This window comes from Balaenoptera musculus, chromosome 2 (assembly GCF_009873245.2).
Source record: "Balaenoptera musculus isolate JJ_BM4_2016_0621 chromosome 2, mBalMus1.pri.v3, whole genome shotgun sequence".
NCBI lineage: Eukaryota > Metazoa > Chordata > Mammalia > Artiodactyla > Balaenopteridae > Balaenoptera > Balaenoptera musculus.
Window position 1 is genome coordinate 130,528,146 of NC_045786.1, and position 14,084 is coordinate 130,542,229.

The 14,084-nt window shown below is 39.8% G+C and overlaps 1 protein-coding gene across 11 annotated transcripts in view; it reads left to right on the forward strand.

The window, feature by feature from the left end:
- Positions 1-14,084, forward strand: part of FBXO34 (F-box protein 34) — an 86,875-nt gene that overhangs the window by 69,307 nt on the left and 3,484 nt on the right. Inside the window, exon 1 of one of the 11 annotated variants that reach the window (XM_036841892.1) lies at positions 7,943-7,962. The exons of 9 other annotated variants lie outside the window; for them this stretch is intronic. The gene's annotated coding sequence lies outside the window, so the exon portion shown is untranslated. Of the gene's footprint in view, positions 1-7,942; positions 7,963-11,313; positions 11,408-14,084 lie in introns of those variants that run through there. One more of the 11 variants, XM_036841890.1, reaches the window with a different exon arrangement.

A 14,084-nucleotide genomic window follows, 5' to 3' on the forward strand; every position in this document is an offset into this window, starting at 1 on the left:
GGGGGCTACTCTTCATTGCATTGCGGTGACTTGTTGCAGAGCATGGACTCCAGGCGCGTGGGCTTCAGTAGTTGTGGCGCACAGGCTTAGTTGCTCTGCGGCATGTGGGATCTTCCCGGACCAGGGCTTGAACCCATGTCCCCTGCATTGGCAGGCGGATTCTTAACCACCGCGCCACCAGGGAAGCCCTACATTTGAGTATTATTCACTGGCTTGTGGGGCCCACTTGGTATCTTTGATGACCTTCCAAATATTCCTATTAATATTTATAATATGACAGTATTTTTGTTTATGGAAATAATTAATTTGTTTATTAGAAAAAAACCAGTCACCTCATTCGTATTTCATTTAAAGCAAGCAGCTGAAGCTGGGGACTAGAGAGTGATCTAAGGCCTAGTGGTCTGAGCAGCTCAATGAAGCTCATAAGAATATCTGTGGTGGGGTTAATAGGGGAGGTTTTCTTCAGTAAATCTAAAAATGACCAGATAATTAACTTCTTTCCTCTCATACATTCTTACTGACTTTCTTCTGTACTCTCTTCACATCTTGTTGTCAAGCTCAGTGCTCCTGAGGTGAGCCAATTTACCTTACTATTCATAGCTAATAAGTGTGGTTGAATTTTTTCTTCAGATACATCTGCAATGGAATAAACCTGATTTTTTCAGTAGTTTGCCAGATGGATCTTCAGCAAGTTAATTACCTAACTCTTTAGAAAATAATGGTATCCCTTTAACAAATAGCAGTTTTGTTTTCTGAGGCTTCATCTTGCCACTAATACCTTGTTGGATCCAACAGGCTATAGCCATCCAGTTGAGGTGCTTGTACAGTAGAGATGGATGTTACATTCTCACTCTGCTTTCCAGATTCAGGCTGTCTCATTTAGAATACATCATTCATTCAAATTCAACAAACATTTTTTTGAGTAAAACTCTGGGCAGCAGTGGTAAACCAGGCAGATTAAGGGTCCCTGTCCTTGGGAGGTTACATCTTAGTGAAATTATCCACAGAGTTCCCCAGGTCAAATTCTACATAAATTTCTCTTTTGCCCAATTGTCTGAACATGTCCAAAGCTGCTTTTTGAGGAAAGTCAAAGAGAGTACCTTTGCATAGAGAGAGTAGAATACAAGCCAGGTTTTAAAATTTCACAACACAATGTTATCTTTGCTGGCTATGAGTTTGGTATGTAGAAAATAATGGAGCTTCTTTCACTAAACGAGACTTGCTAGTGATTTCTGCCTATTGTTATTTTCTTTTTATTCTAAGATTTTGTGCTGAATTGCAATAGGTTTTCTTAGTTTAGATTTTCTGAAATAATATTTCTTCTCTCTTCTCCCCTCTGCCCACCTTTAGTGTTGGCTAGTAAGATTAAAATTTATTCTGATATTATTTGGTTGATCATTAGCTACTTCCAGGCCTTTGGGAAGTAGCTAAATGTAAATGATTATCACATATCCTGTATTTTTCAAGATAATCTCAACTTCAACTATTTTGTTCCATTTTTGGACAAATTTGGTTTTTAATTTAGACAGTAAGTGGTCCTTTAGGACAGTCCTCTTTAACCTGAATCCATGGACCCTGATGAACCTCAGGGAGGTGTGGTTTGTAAATCTCCTGAAACAATGATGCCAAACTTTGTAGATAAGTGCCCTTTACTCAGGAGAGGCCTCTTTATTTTCATCAGAATTTCAAAGTGCTTATGGGGACTGCAAAATGGCTAATAACCACTGTATTCTGTATAAAAGAGATTTTAATTAATAGGAATGATGACATTTTTTCCCTTCCAGACATATTTTGCAGAAAGTTAGAAGACTGTCCACCTGTTTACTATTGGAGCAGTGAGCTCTTGAATCATTTGAATTGTTCTTTAGAGCCACCTTAGGTTATACAGAGATCAAATTGAAATAGTTTTCTTGTTATTTTTCTTTCATGTGTTCTTAAAACATCACACTTTAACCTGTGAGTCCTTACACTTACCCCATTGTTACCGGCTGAATTGTGCACTCCTCCCACCTGCATATTTTGAAGCCTAACCCCCCCCCCCCCACCCCCGCAGTACTTCATAATGTGACTGAATTTGGAGAGGGGCTTTTAAAGAGGTAATTAAGGTAAAATGAGGTAGATAGGGTGGTCCCTAATGTAATCTAACTGGTGCCCTTAGAAGAAGAGGAAATTGGAACACAGAAGAGAGACACTGGGGGCATTTGTGCACAGAGGAAAGTCCGTGTGAGGCTACAATGAGAAGCCGACCATTGGCAAGCCAAGGAGAAAGGCCTCAGAACAAAGCCAAACCTGCCCGTACCTTGATCTTGGACTCCTAGCCTCCAGAACTGTGAGGAGTAACTGATCTGTTGTTTAAGCCACCTAGTCTGTGGTGTTTTGTATGGTAGCCCTAGCAAACTAATACACTTATGATGAAGTAGCAGTTGAGTGACAATGAAAACTATAGCAAGGCAACTATTTCTCTTTGTCCCAGTGCATTTTGGGACAAATGATGAAGTGTTGTGTATAGCTTCACATAATCTAATCTAGTGCCTGAAAGAGATGGTACGACCTATGAAATCTCAATAGAACATATTAATTTCTATTCTTATTGGTCTTATTCTTTATTGATTTGTTTTATCCTTTTACAATTTCCCGTTTGCCCATGGTTATATCTTAATGTCAGTCTCTTTTATTCTCTAGCATTTCTCATTTTATGGAACTAATTTTTATAAGTAGGTCTATTTTAAATCAACACCAGAACATATCTTTGTGTATTCTTCTGTGTGTGTCGTGTACAGTCATTCCAGCCCAGCCTTATTCAGTAATGTCATCTGTCCTTAGGCCTCTGTTCCAGGCCACCATACTTACATTCAATTTTTGAAGTTTCTCTTTGTCAGAAATAAATTTAAATATTTCTAATGATGTCTGCTTCTACTGCTAACTTGATTTGATACATTGGAAACTTTTAGATTTGGAAATGAATGAAAGGCTAAGGGAACAATGTGAGTTTCTCAAATTTGCCATGAGGGCAGGAATTCCATCAGTTTTGTTTAGGCTGAAGCCCCATGGTCTAGCACAACACCTGGTTTCAAGGAAAATCAAATATTTGGTAAATGAGTAGATTAATTTTAAGTAAGGGATCAAACCCAAGTATCCAAAATCGAACCCATAGCCCAGATTCTGCTGTTTCACAGACTTCTCAGTCTTTATTCATGACACTGAGAATAAGCTTGTTAAGGAGTACCTGCTCCATCCACGTGTTCCTCATCTGCTCTCTTCCTCATCGCGTGGTGTGGTAGGTAAGAGCCTGGCCTCTGGCTCCTGACTGAGTGCACATCCATGCTCCTTGATGTGCTCATGTGATCTTGGCAAGTCCTTAATCTCCACACCTCTACTTTGGGTTCTTCATCAGCAATTGGAGATAATCAGAGTATACAATAAGAGTATACAATTTCCAAGTTTTTTTTGGAAATTATGAGCTTAGAACAATGCCTGGCACATGGTAAACATTTTAAAGCTGTTAGAGCTAGTATTATCCTAGAGTAGAAACAGATTATTCTCACATATTTGTATCTTTTATCTCTAGTTCTACATTGATTTCTTTCTCTAGGCACAAAACCAATTCACTTCAAATAACCAAATCTTTGTCATCAAACTGGCATGGTTGGGACTTTCCTGGTGGCGCAGTGGTTAAGAATCCGCCTGCCGGGCTTCCCTGGTGGTGCAGTGGTTGAGAATTTGGCTGCCAATGCAGGGGACACGGGTTCGAGCCCTGGTCTGGGAAGATCCCACATGCCGCGGAGCAACTGGGCCCGTGAGCCACAATTACTGAGCCTGCGCGTCTGGAGCCTGTGCTCCGCAACGGGAGAGGCCGCGACAGTGAGAGGCCCGCGTACCGCGATGAAGAGTGGCCCCCGCTTGCCGCAACTAGAGAAAGCCCTCGCACAGAAACGAAGACCCAACACAGCCATAAATAAAATAAATAAATAAATTAAAAAAAAAAAAAAAAAAGAATCCGCCTGCCAACGCAGGGGACACGGGTTCGATCCCTGGTCCGGGAAGATCCCACATGCAGCGGAGCAACTAAGCCCATGAGCCACAACTACTGAGCCTGCGCTCAAGAGTCCGCAAGCCACAACTACTGAGCCCACGTGCCACAACAACTGAAGCCTGCGTGCCTAGAGCCTGTGCTCTGCAACAAGAGAAGCCATGACAATGAGAAGCCTGCACACTGCCACGAAGAGTAGCCCCCGCTCACTGCAACTAGAGAAAGCCCGTGTACAGCAATGACGACCTAACACAGCCCAAAATAAAAACAAACAAATAAATAAATTTATTTTTTTAAAAAAACTGGGGGCTTCCCTGGTGGCGCAGTGGTTAAGAATCTGCCTGCCAATGCAGGGGACGTGGGTTCGAGCCCTGGTCCAGGAAGATCCCACATGTCGTGGAGCAACTAAGCCGGTGAGCCACAACTACTGAGCCTGTGTGCCTAGAGCCCGTGAGCCACAACTACTGAGCCCGTGTGCCACAACTACTGAAGCCCGCACGCCTAGAGCCCCTGCTCCACAACAAGAGAAGCCACCGCAGTGAGAAGCCCACGCACCACAACTAGAGAAAAGCCCACGCGTAGCAACGAAGACCCAACGCAGCCAAAAATAAATAAATAAAACAAATAAATTAAAAAAAAAAACTGGCATGGTTTTCGTGGTGGTAGCAATGTAAATTAGCGTTAACCTATTTGGAGATGGTTGGGCAAGATATATCCAGTCATAAAAATAGTGACACTCTGATTCATGAATTCCGCTTCTGAGAATCTTCTAAGGACATACCCTTAAATGCTTAAGAGATTGTATCCATGAAGATGTAACTTTATAATGTCCAGGGCTGGAGGGAATGGTTTAATATATTTTGGCACTTACACATTTACAGTTGATGGGTCTGAAGACCGTGTAATAACATGGAAAATATTTGTGATGAAAAGTAAAACATTGTATGTACAATATGATTACAACCATGTTAAATAAATACATACATCCAGGAATTTCCAGAGGATAAGGCTTGTAAGGGCTCTTTTAACCCCCTGACTTCTTTTCAGATTCTGGATTTATATAAAGCTGGTTCTAAAGACCCAAAGTTAACCCTGAAATTGAGTTCTTTATATCATGTTATAAACCATTACCTTTCTTCCTATTTGGTTTGGGAGCTCCAGGTTTAGTTACATTCTGCAGAATGGGATTGGCTGTGGGGTTGCAAAGATGAACAGACCCTGTGTGTATTCAAGGAATAGTTTTCTATGAGATGTCTTATACAAGTACATAAAACCCAGTATGTAGTTTTTGTCCAATAACGTGACAGTTTGGGCTCCTCAGTGCCTAATGGTTGGTTGGTTTTCTGTAGTGTAGATTTCTCACTTTTACCCCTGGAAAAATACTCATTTTTAACTTCAATATTAAACTGGCTTTAGTAAGCTCTAATAAGAGCCTCAAAGCAACAACTTTTTCAGGTTTCTATTGACCATAAACTTCTTTTCTCTACAAGTGGTGATTCTTAACAAAGGGTACTTCAACCACGCAGTGCAGACTGCTACTTCAGTCTTGGTTCAGCAGATTCTAGAGGGATGTGGTAGAAGGAAGAGTAATTACTAAACAGCCGGGCACAGTCAGGACTGTGATTGAGGCTTATTTCTTTGATGAACACTCTGGGTCCTATTTCTGAAGTAATCCCCCACCCCTTCCACCGCCACCCAGGATTGCTGACAAAAATCTTAACTTGCCAGCTCATTTGTCTGCATTGATAACGCAGACAAACTGTTCTTGCTTGATGCCTTAATGTTTGTTACCCTGAAGTTTTACTTTTTTATCTTTTCCCTTCCTGAGGGGATAAGCCATTTTAAAATTCAGATGTCTAGTATATAAAATAGATAACTAATAAGGACCTACTGTATAGCACAGGGAACTCTTAATACTCTGTAATGACCTATATGGGAAAAGAATCTAAAAAAGAGTGGATATATGTATATGTATAACCAATACACTTTGCTGTACAGCAGAAACTAATGCAACATTGTAAATCAACTGTACTCTACTCTAATAAAAATTAAAAATAAAATAAAATTTAGTTGTCTATAACAGTGTTAATGGGCCAGCTTGTGCCCAGTGGGCTATGTTAGGTGCTTGGCTCAATATCGAGGCTCGAGATTGAGTGGTGTGAGTACATTGGCAGTCAAGCACAGTGTGGTGCTGCATTTATTTATACTCGAGAATTAGTTGCTATTCTCTGATTTTTTTCATATGAAATGTTATTTGGCACCTAATGGATTTTTGAACTGCATTCACGGTTGGCCTTAGAATCTTTTAACATGTCTTCCCTAAAGGGGATGACATCCTTATGTCTGAGTTACATTTTGATCAAATAGGGCATATGTTAAAGCTCTGATTAGTTCTTTGAAAGTACTGCATGTGCAAATGATATCAAAAATTGTTGCCTTAAAAATATATAAATTCTATAAAAATATGTATGGAGGGAATTCCCTGGTGGCGCAGTGGATAAGACTCCACGCTCCCAATGCAGGGGGCCTGGGTTCGGTCCCTGGTCAGGGAACTAGATCCCACATTCATGCTGCAACTAAGAGTTCGCATGCCACAACTAAGGAGCCCACGTGCTGCAACTAAGACCCGGCGCAACCAAACAAATAAATATACTTTTAAAAATGTATGGAAGAATGATTCGTTTCAAAGTTTAAAAAAAGCGTCAGCACACTCAAGGAAGTAACAGCTTTCTATGCGAAAGAGTAGAGGTTTTCTTTTCCTTTGTTTTTTGTAAGAAATATGAGAATAGGAAAAATAAATGTAAACAAAGAATGCTGCTCCAGTTCCCCTTCTACAAGGATCAAGCCATTAGCAACTGCAGTCCAGCCTGAGGGGAATTCAGGATGGAGAAAAACAGGAGGCATTTTGTGCTTTGGACACATGGACCTAGATAGTTAAGATGCGTAGCTAAGGAATAATTTCAATGAACCCAGCTTCTTGTATCTTCCCATACATAGAAAAGCACTGAAAGCATCCCCTTGAGAAGTCTGTTCTTTGTGATTGGCAGTAATCTTTTGCTTAACTGCAGGGCTTCTCCACCCCCCCACCCCCCCACCCCACCCCCACGCTGATAAACCACATATATGCATCTTGGTTCCTCCCTTACCTTTCTGGAGCAGTTCCTCGGAGCTATCTGAGAGGCTGTCTCCTGGGCTATAGTACTCAGTGAGGTCCCCTAATAAAACTTAATGCACAACTTTTACATGGTGCATTTTTTTTAAGTCGACGTAAGCAGTAGGGTTTTAACAGAAATGCTGAATATCTGAAAATTTGTGGAAGCAAAATTTTCTTGGTAATGCTCAGGGTACTTTTCAAAATACGTTAATGATTTTGGGGGAACTAAACTTTTTATTAGGTTTCATTTGTTTTGATGTTCATTCTAGCAGGGACCACCAAATAGTAGATGTCTCATCAGCTTAGATAGCAGTAAATTGTGATATGCCAGAGTTTTGTGAGTATTTGGCATTATGTCACAGGAGCAATAGGGAATAATTTTGTGAACTACTGTTCACAACATGGTAAATTTAACAAAACCTAATACTTCCACTTGTCTCTATTCCCAATTGTTATTTAATAATTGGTAAGAGCTGTAGTGAGTGTTTTGTCCTCCAGGCCCTTCCCTTTCCTCCTTACTTTAAGAAAAGGGAGGAGGGGTCCCATGTAAACTTGGATGATATCACTAAATCAGTATTTTGCAATACAATTAAAATGTGTTAGGTGTTGCTTCTGTTGCAGTCATAGTAGAAGAGCAAAGTAGTGGCTACGCATCTTAATTTGTAACCTTTTCAGGATGTTTTAGATACTTTGTTGTCCCATCAAGTTCATCCTAAACCTTCATTTTCTGGAAGTTTTAAATCATACAGAATCTATGTTGCAGATAACTATGAAGCAGGTATGTCTTATATTTAAATACCATTGTGGATTCTGAGATTGATGAAAGCTGTGAGCAGTGAGTTCTTGAAAACCATGCATGTGTGTTTCCAAAGGCTATTTTCTGTATTCAGTATCTATTAACAGACAGTAAAGGATTTTTCCATTAAATTGTGCACTACTAACCATCTAATCCTCCTGAGGTGAAGTTCAAAGTTCCCATGAAATGGTTTTAGGTAATATTACTTTAAAAAAAAGGAGTGAACTCCCTCTCGGAAAAAAGCCAGTCCCCAATATTTTGGAACTCAGTTTGAGAAATACCGTCTTTTCTGGCTTAGAGTTTGTTCTGTTTTATTGTTAAGGTACTCTGAGAGTTGGGTGCATTCCGTCAGTGCTTAGAGGTTAATGGGAGTCTTTTCTTATGTCTCCGCCTGTATTCACACCCTCCCGGTCTTGGCATTTTTTTCTGCTTTAATAGCCATAGGAGCAGTTTCTACATACTTTTAAATTGGTGTGGCTTCTTACGTTATATGATATGTCTGCTTTACATCATCACAGTACTGTGTAGAGGTTTTATGTGGCACTTAAGAAAAACTGACCCCAGTTTGAAAGATAGAAGCTCTTTGAATAGATGCTGTCAGAATTATTTAATTCTATTTGTGTCATGATTGAACCTAGGATTTTAATTTTTATTTATTTATTTTTGTAAGCAAGGAAAATATAGATCCGGGAGACTTATCTGATTCTAATCTTAATTCTTCTACTATCTACCTGTGGGGCTTCAAAAGTCATATTAGCTCTGTCACCTCATTTGCAAAAAATAAGGATTTTGTTTATATACGTGGAGTACTTTGTTGAAATTGCTTATCGTTTCTATAAAGGTCCAGTGAAGAAGGCGGTCATAAGATGTTCTCTGGAAGCTTTTATGTTTTTAAGAAACAGTCATTTATTTACTGTACACTTTTTTTCCCCTCTGAAGGTACCATGGGAGGGATCTTTCAGGGACTATTCTATGTTTATTCCTCTAACCTTTTGTAAATAAAGAGTAGCTCCTGTTATACTAATAAATGACTCCTCTTTGGAATTAGCATTCCTGAAGCTTTAATAAAGTAGAAAGAAAAAGGAAACACCTTATCTTCTAGCCTGTTTAGATGGGCAAGGCTGTGGACTAAGAGTGACAAGTTAGGAAACAGGCCTTCAATGTTAGGCTTCCTATTAGCACTAAGTCTGTTAGCACTAAGAGAAATCTTGTCCTTTCTTGTATTCTGATCCCATATTGCCATTTGATTCCTCATTGATCAAGTTCAGTCCTCTATAGACTAGAGTTAGTGTGATTCTTTAGACTTTAGCATTTATCTAGGCCTTTTTGCAAAGTTAAATTCTCTTCCATGGCTTAATTTTTGGATAGTACAATATGTTTAGGTTAGAGTTTTTCCAGCTTTTTTGAGCTGAAATCAGAAATTAAGAGTCAATAAAGAATACTGGAATTATTTGAAAGCAAGATTTTGGTCTTTACTGGAGGAAAGTTTTTCAAGTTTTAATTGATTCATTATTATATCTCAGTTTATTCCTGGAAAGGATTTAAGGTGACAGGTATGTACAAAGACTTTCTCCTTTATAGCCAAACTTCGTGAAAAAGTTGCTAACATTCACTTTTTCACCTTCCATTCACTCCTTCACCATGAATTTTTGGCTCTGCCCTACTCGCCCACTGCAGTTCCTCACAGCAGAGTCACCAGGGGTCTCCATCACTAACTGGACACAACTCTTTTTTTCTTTCCTTTTTTTTTGCCACGCCGCGTGACTTGTGGGATCTTAGTTCCCCAACCAGGGATTGAACTTGGGCCCTCAGCAATGACAGTGTGGAGTCCTAACCACTGGACTGCCAGGGGATTCCCCCAGACGGAATTCTTTATATGACCTTGCTGTAGGGTGTGTGATTGCTCTTTATTTTTATGTACATTTTTTCTTATTATAACGGTAATATATGCAATATATGTTCATTGTGAAAATTTTGGAAAAAGAAAGACATATGTAATCTCTGTCCAGAAAACTTTTTCCTCATTGAATTTCTGTCACAACTGTCTTGTTTCTTTCCTCATTTTCTCTTGGCCAGATTTGTGTCAGTCTGCCTACTAGATATCTCTAGCTTGCATGCAGCATTTTTTAAAAACTGAACTTACCTTTTCCCCTGCTCCAAATCTGCTCAGCTACCTTTGTCACCATCTCACTAAAAGGTACCACTCTTCATCCAGTTGCTCTAGCCTTGAGGACCCATCCTTGACTCCTCTCCCTCAACCTCCATTTACAATCAGTAGCTAAAATCCTGCCTGTTCTTCCTTTCTAACCCATTTACTTCTGTCTGTCCACCTTAGCTGGGACTTTGATTATTTCTCACCTACCTCACCTACCTTTTGAATTTTTAGGACTTTGTTTATCTTCCTTCAGGGCTTTTCTGACCTGTTTCTGTACCCTCAAGACTAAGCTTGGTGCTGGTGGTCTCCTCTCTTCCTTTCATACACTCCTTCCTTCTCTGTCCTCTCCTTCCCCCTTCCTCCCCTCGTGGACTCCCAGCACCTGTACTATCCTTATAACACATATCACATGCTGTCGTAATTGCCTATTTGATTTTCTGTCTCCTTAAGGGCAGTAACTATGTCTTATTCATAATTGCACCACTAATATCCAGCCCAGAGTGTTTAGTAAATTTCAGATAATAAATGGATAGAAAGAAATGGGTGGCAGTTAGTATGAAAAAAGTTTGAAGCTATTCCGTTAGTTTTATGGCTCTGCCTGCCTTAAAATTTGTGCATTAGGTGATATGATTGGCCTTCATCTACTTGGCCCTGTGGTAATGGTCTGTGAACAAGCTTCCAAAGTGTGAATTATGGTAGGGCAGGAGTGAAGCTGTGATAGGTTGGCTGGGGTGGGCTCCATGACCTTGCATTTCATTGATAAAGAGGTTAGGCTTTCCTGTAGCTAACAACAGTGTAGCAGAGGTAAGATATGACAGCTAAAACTAGGGCAGTTGTGTTAGGGATGAACAAGAAGGGAGGGTGACTTGGTGATTGGATGGGAGGAGGAATCGAAGTGACTCAGCTTTCTGGCTTGGTTGACCAGGTACTTGGTGCTGTCATTGAATAGTCATTTTGATTTTTGAGATTCTTTTTGACATCCAGGTGAGTATGTCTGTTAGGCATGTCATAGGATATGAAGTTTGGGAGAGCATACCACTGGGGAGTCATGAATCTGTGGTCATTAAAACTATGAGGTCACTTAGATATATAGCTTAAGAGTAATAATGGTCTAGAAAAAGAAAGAACTCTGAGGAATACATCAGTGCTTAAAGGCTGGAGAAGAAGAGAGCTGGGAAAGCAGTGTCAAAGAAACTGAGGAGTTGCAGTTGGAGAGGAAATTTGGCAATAAAATGGCCATTGACTTTTTTGGTGTTTTAAAGAGAATAACAGGTAAGAAGATGGGTCTGTCTTTACGCATCTTTTAGAGTAGACGCTTCAGTATGGACTGTCCGATTGGCTTTTTGTTGGGCAGTTCCACCTCACCCCTGTCAGTAGCCCAGCCCCCCAGCCCCAATCCAGAACCCCCCTGACACACTTAGATCTAACACATGACCTTTAAGTTCCCTTCCAAATTAAATCTAAGGTTAAAAACAGATTGTTGGCCCAGTCCCAGAAATTCTGATTCAATGGGCCCAGGGATCTTAACTTTTTACAAGGACATTTCTGAGTGTCTAATGAACACTCATGTATGGGTAGGTGCTATAAACCCTGCATTAAAGCAGGACTTTAATAAAGCAGGACTTTATCGTGGCGAACTTTTAAAATACTTTTGTGCGAAGAGATTGGCAACCATGGAAACCTGGCTGGAGCTTTCTGCAGTGCCTGTCTGTATTTGAGGGGGTGAGTTGGGGGGTGGGGAAAGCACCACCATCTGATGTAATCTGTTAGAGATGTAAAGTTTTTATTTTATGAATTTTTGCAGTAGATGCCCTTGATGCTCTGCATCATATCCTCATGGTCCACCACTGATTTCAACCCAGACTCAGATTTTTGCCGTTTCTTTGAGTCTTGCCAGCACTTTTCTATCTCAGGGCCTTCAAGCCCAGCACAGGAAGGGGGAGAGGTTAATACTCCAGCCATCCTTCAGCCAGTGGAGGACGTGAGCCTGTGCCTAAAGGTTCTGCTTCCTTTGGGGGTCCCACAGAATCACCACCCACCCTCCAGCAGCCACTCTGGTTGCATCGAATGACCTTACTGGCTTTTTTCATTCGCTGTTGTACCTTTCTTCACTTCTGTTCCATGGGATCATCTTCTGTTTTAATCCCGCTGAAACCTTGTCTATTAGTAATGTATCAGTTGAGCTGACTTTACAGGTTAATATACGCAAACAGAAGCCATCTGCAATCACATTAGTTTCTTCCAAATGTTGCTGTCTATCAATAATGGCACCTAAAATAATTTGTGGGGGAGGAATGCGAAGAGAACATATTGTGTGATGCAGAATGGCACACACATTACTGAAGTTTAAATTTATTCACAGACGTTCTGTAATGAGATCATTATGTGAGAATTAATTGGATTTTTCAACAACCTCCATTTCTTAGATTTCACTTAGAGAGGGATTGAAGGGATATGAAAAACCAGAAAATTGTTGACACAGAGAGATGGCACTAGATGTGCCTCTTTTATTCATTTATTTTATTCATATATCTTTATCTTGTTCTTGAAGAATTCTGGGTGGCTCTTTTTATAAGACTAAATTATAGATATAGAATATAATGTTTCTATAATTCTATAAAATATAAAGCTATTAAAAATGCTGTAGTGCACAAAGGGGGGAGATCTCAACAGATGTAGGATATAATTGCTAAAGATAAGAAACAAATCAATCTGATCTATTTCAGGGGTATCTTTTAAAAGGTACTTTGTGTGCCTTAAAAGTAAGATTTCTCTTTACCTAGCTGGAAGATATTCATATCCATATTTCTTCTTTTAGCTGAGACTGGACTCTAGGAATTAAATTTGAAGTGAAAGGTAAATTTGTTCTGGATGATCACTTTCATTCTTGATGAATAAAACTGATACCCGAAAGCAGTTCCCATGGAGGCTGCTGCATTGCAGGCACTGGGTAAATGTTATGGAGCGAATGAGAAAGTGATATGCTGGATTGCCCCATGTGTATGTCTCAGACTTTGTCCCCAGGAGCGAGAGTGGGTGCGAGCCCACGTGCTTAGGCCTGTGGAAGCTCTTGCTCTTGCTCCACATCTGTGACTGCAGATGTTTATTTTGGTCTGTAGGCTTACTTTGTAGGAGACCAGGCATCCCTACAAGACACTTTTTCCTCAATCCAGGGTGTTCTGTGTAGCAATGGGATATTTTGACATACAAATTGACAAAATCATTAAATAATCTAGTATTCCAACCCCTCAGTTAACATTTCAACTCAAACCCAGAGAGGAAGTGACACCCTGTCTAGCTAATTAGTGATATGACAAGGACTAGAACACACATCTCTGCATGTAATCATCTTTATAATTTCTACAATGGTTACCGTCTCCACCCCTAGCCAGGGAGCAAAACAGGCACTGGTTTTCTGAACTAGTGAATTAATAAAGATTTGGGCTTTGTATTTAATTTGCAGAAAATTTAACAGTTAAGAGCTTACAAAAGTAGATTGTTTAGAAAATCAACACTAATAGATGGGCAAAGCAACATAAGCAGACAAGTGAAAATACAGATATCTAAAATATTCAACAGTATGGGAATAGCTTAGAAAGCAATATAACAATTTTGATAGACTGTTTTGCAATCAATAAAATGCTAGTTGTGATGACGTAGAAAGAAATAGTGTTACTATACTAGAGATTCTGGATGGGTTCCTTTTATACTTTCGTTTCTTCTTTACTGTGCCTTGTACTGACCCTTGAGTGTTTTTAGTAAGTTCAAATTTCTTTACATTTAAAGCACTAATTTTATGTATAGAATGTTAACTAATGTCAGTCTGAAATTTACGTAGTCTAGTCAGTCTGAAATTCACCCATTTATTTTCTGGCCTGTATACCACGGAAAGTAGTTATTTTTGCTTTTGTTGTTCTTGATTTGTACGTTAAAAACTAGCTGAAATGAG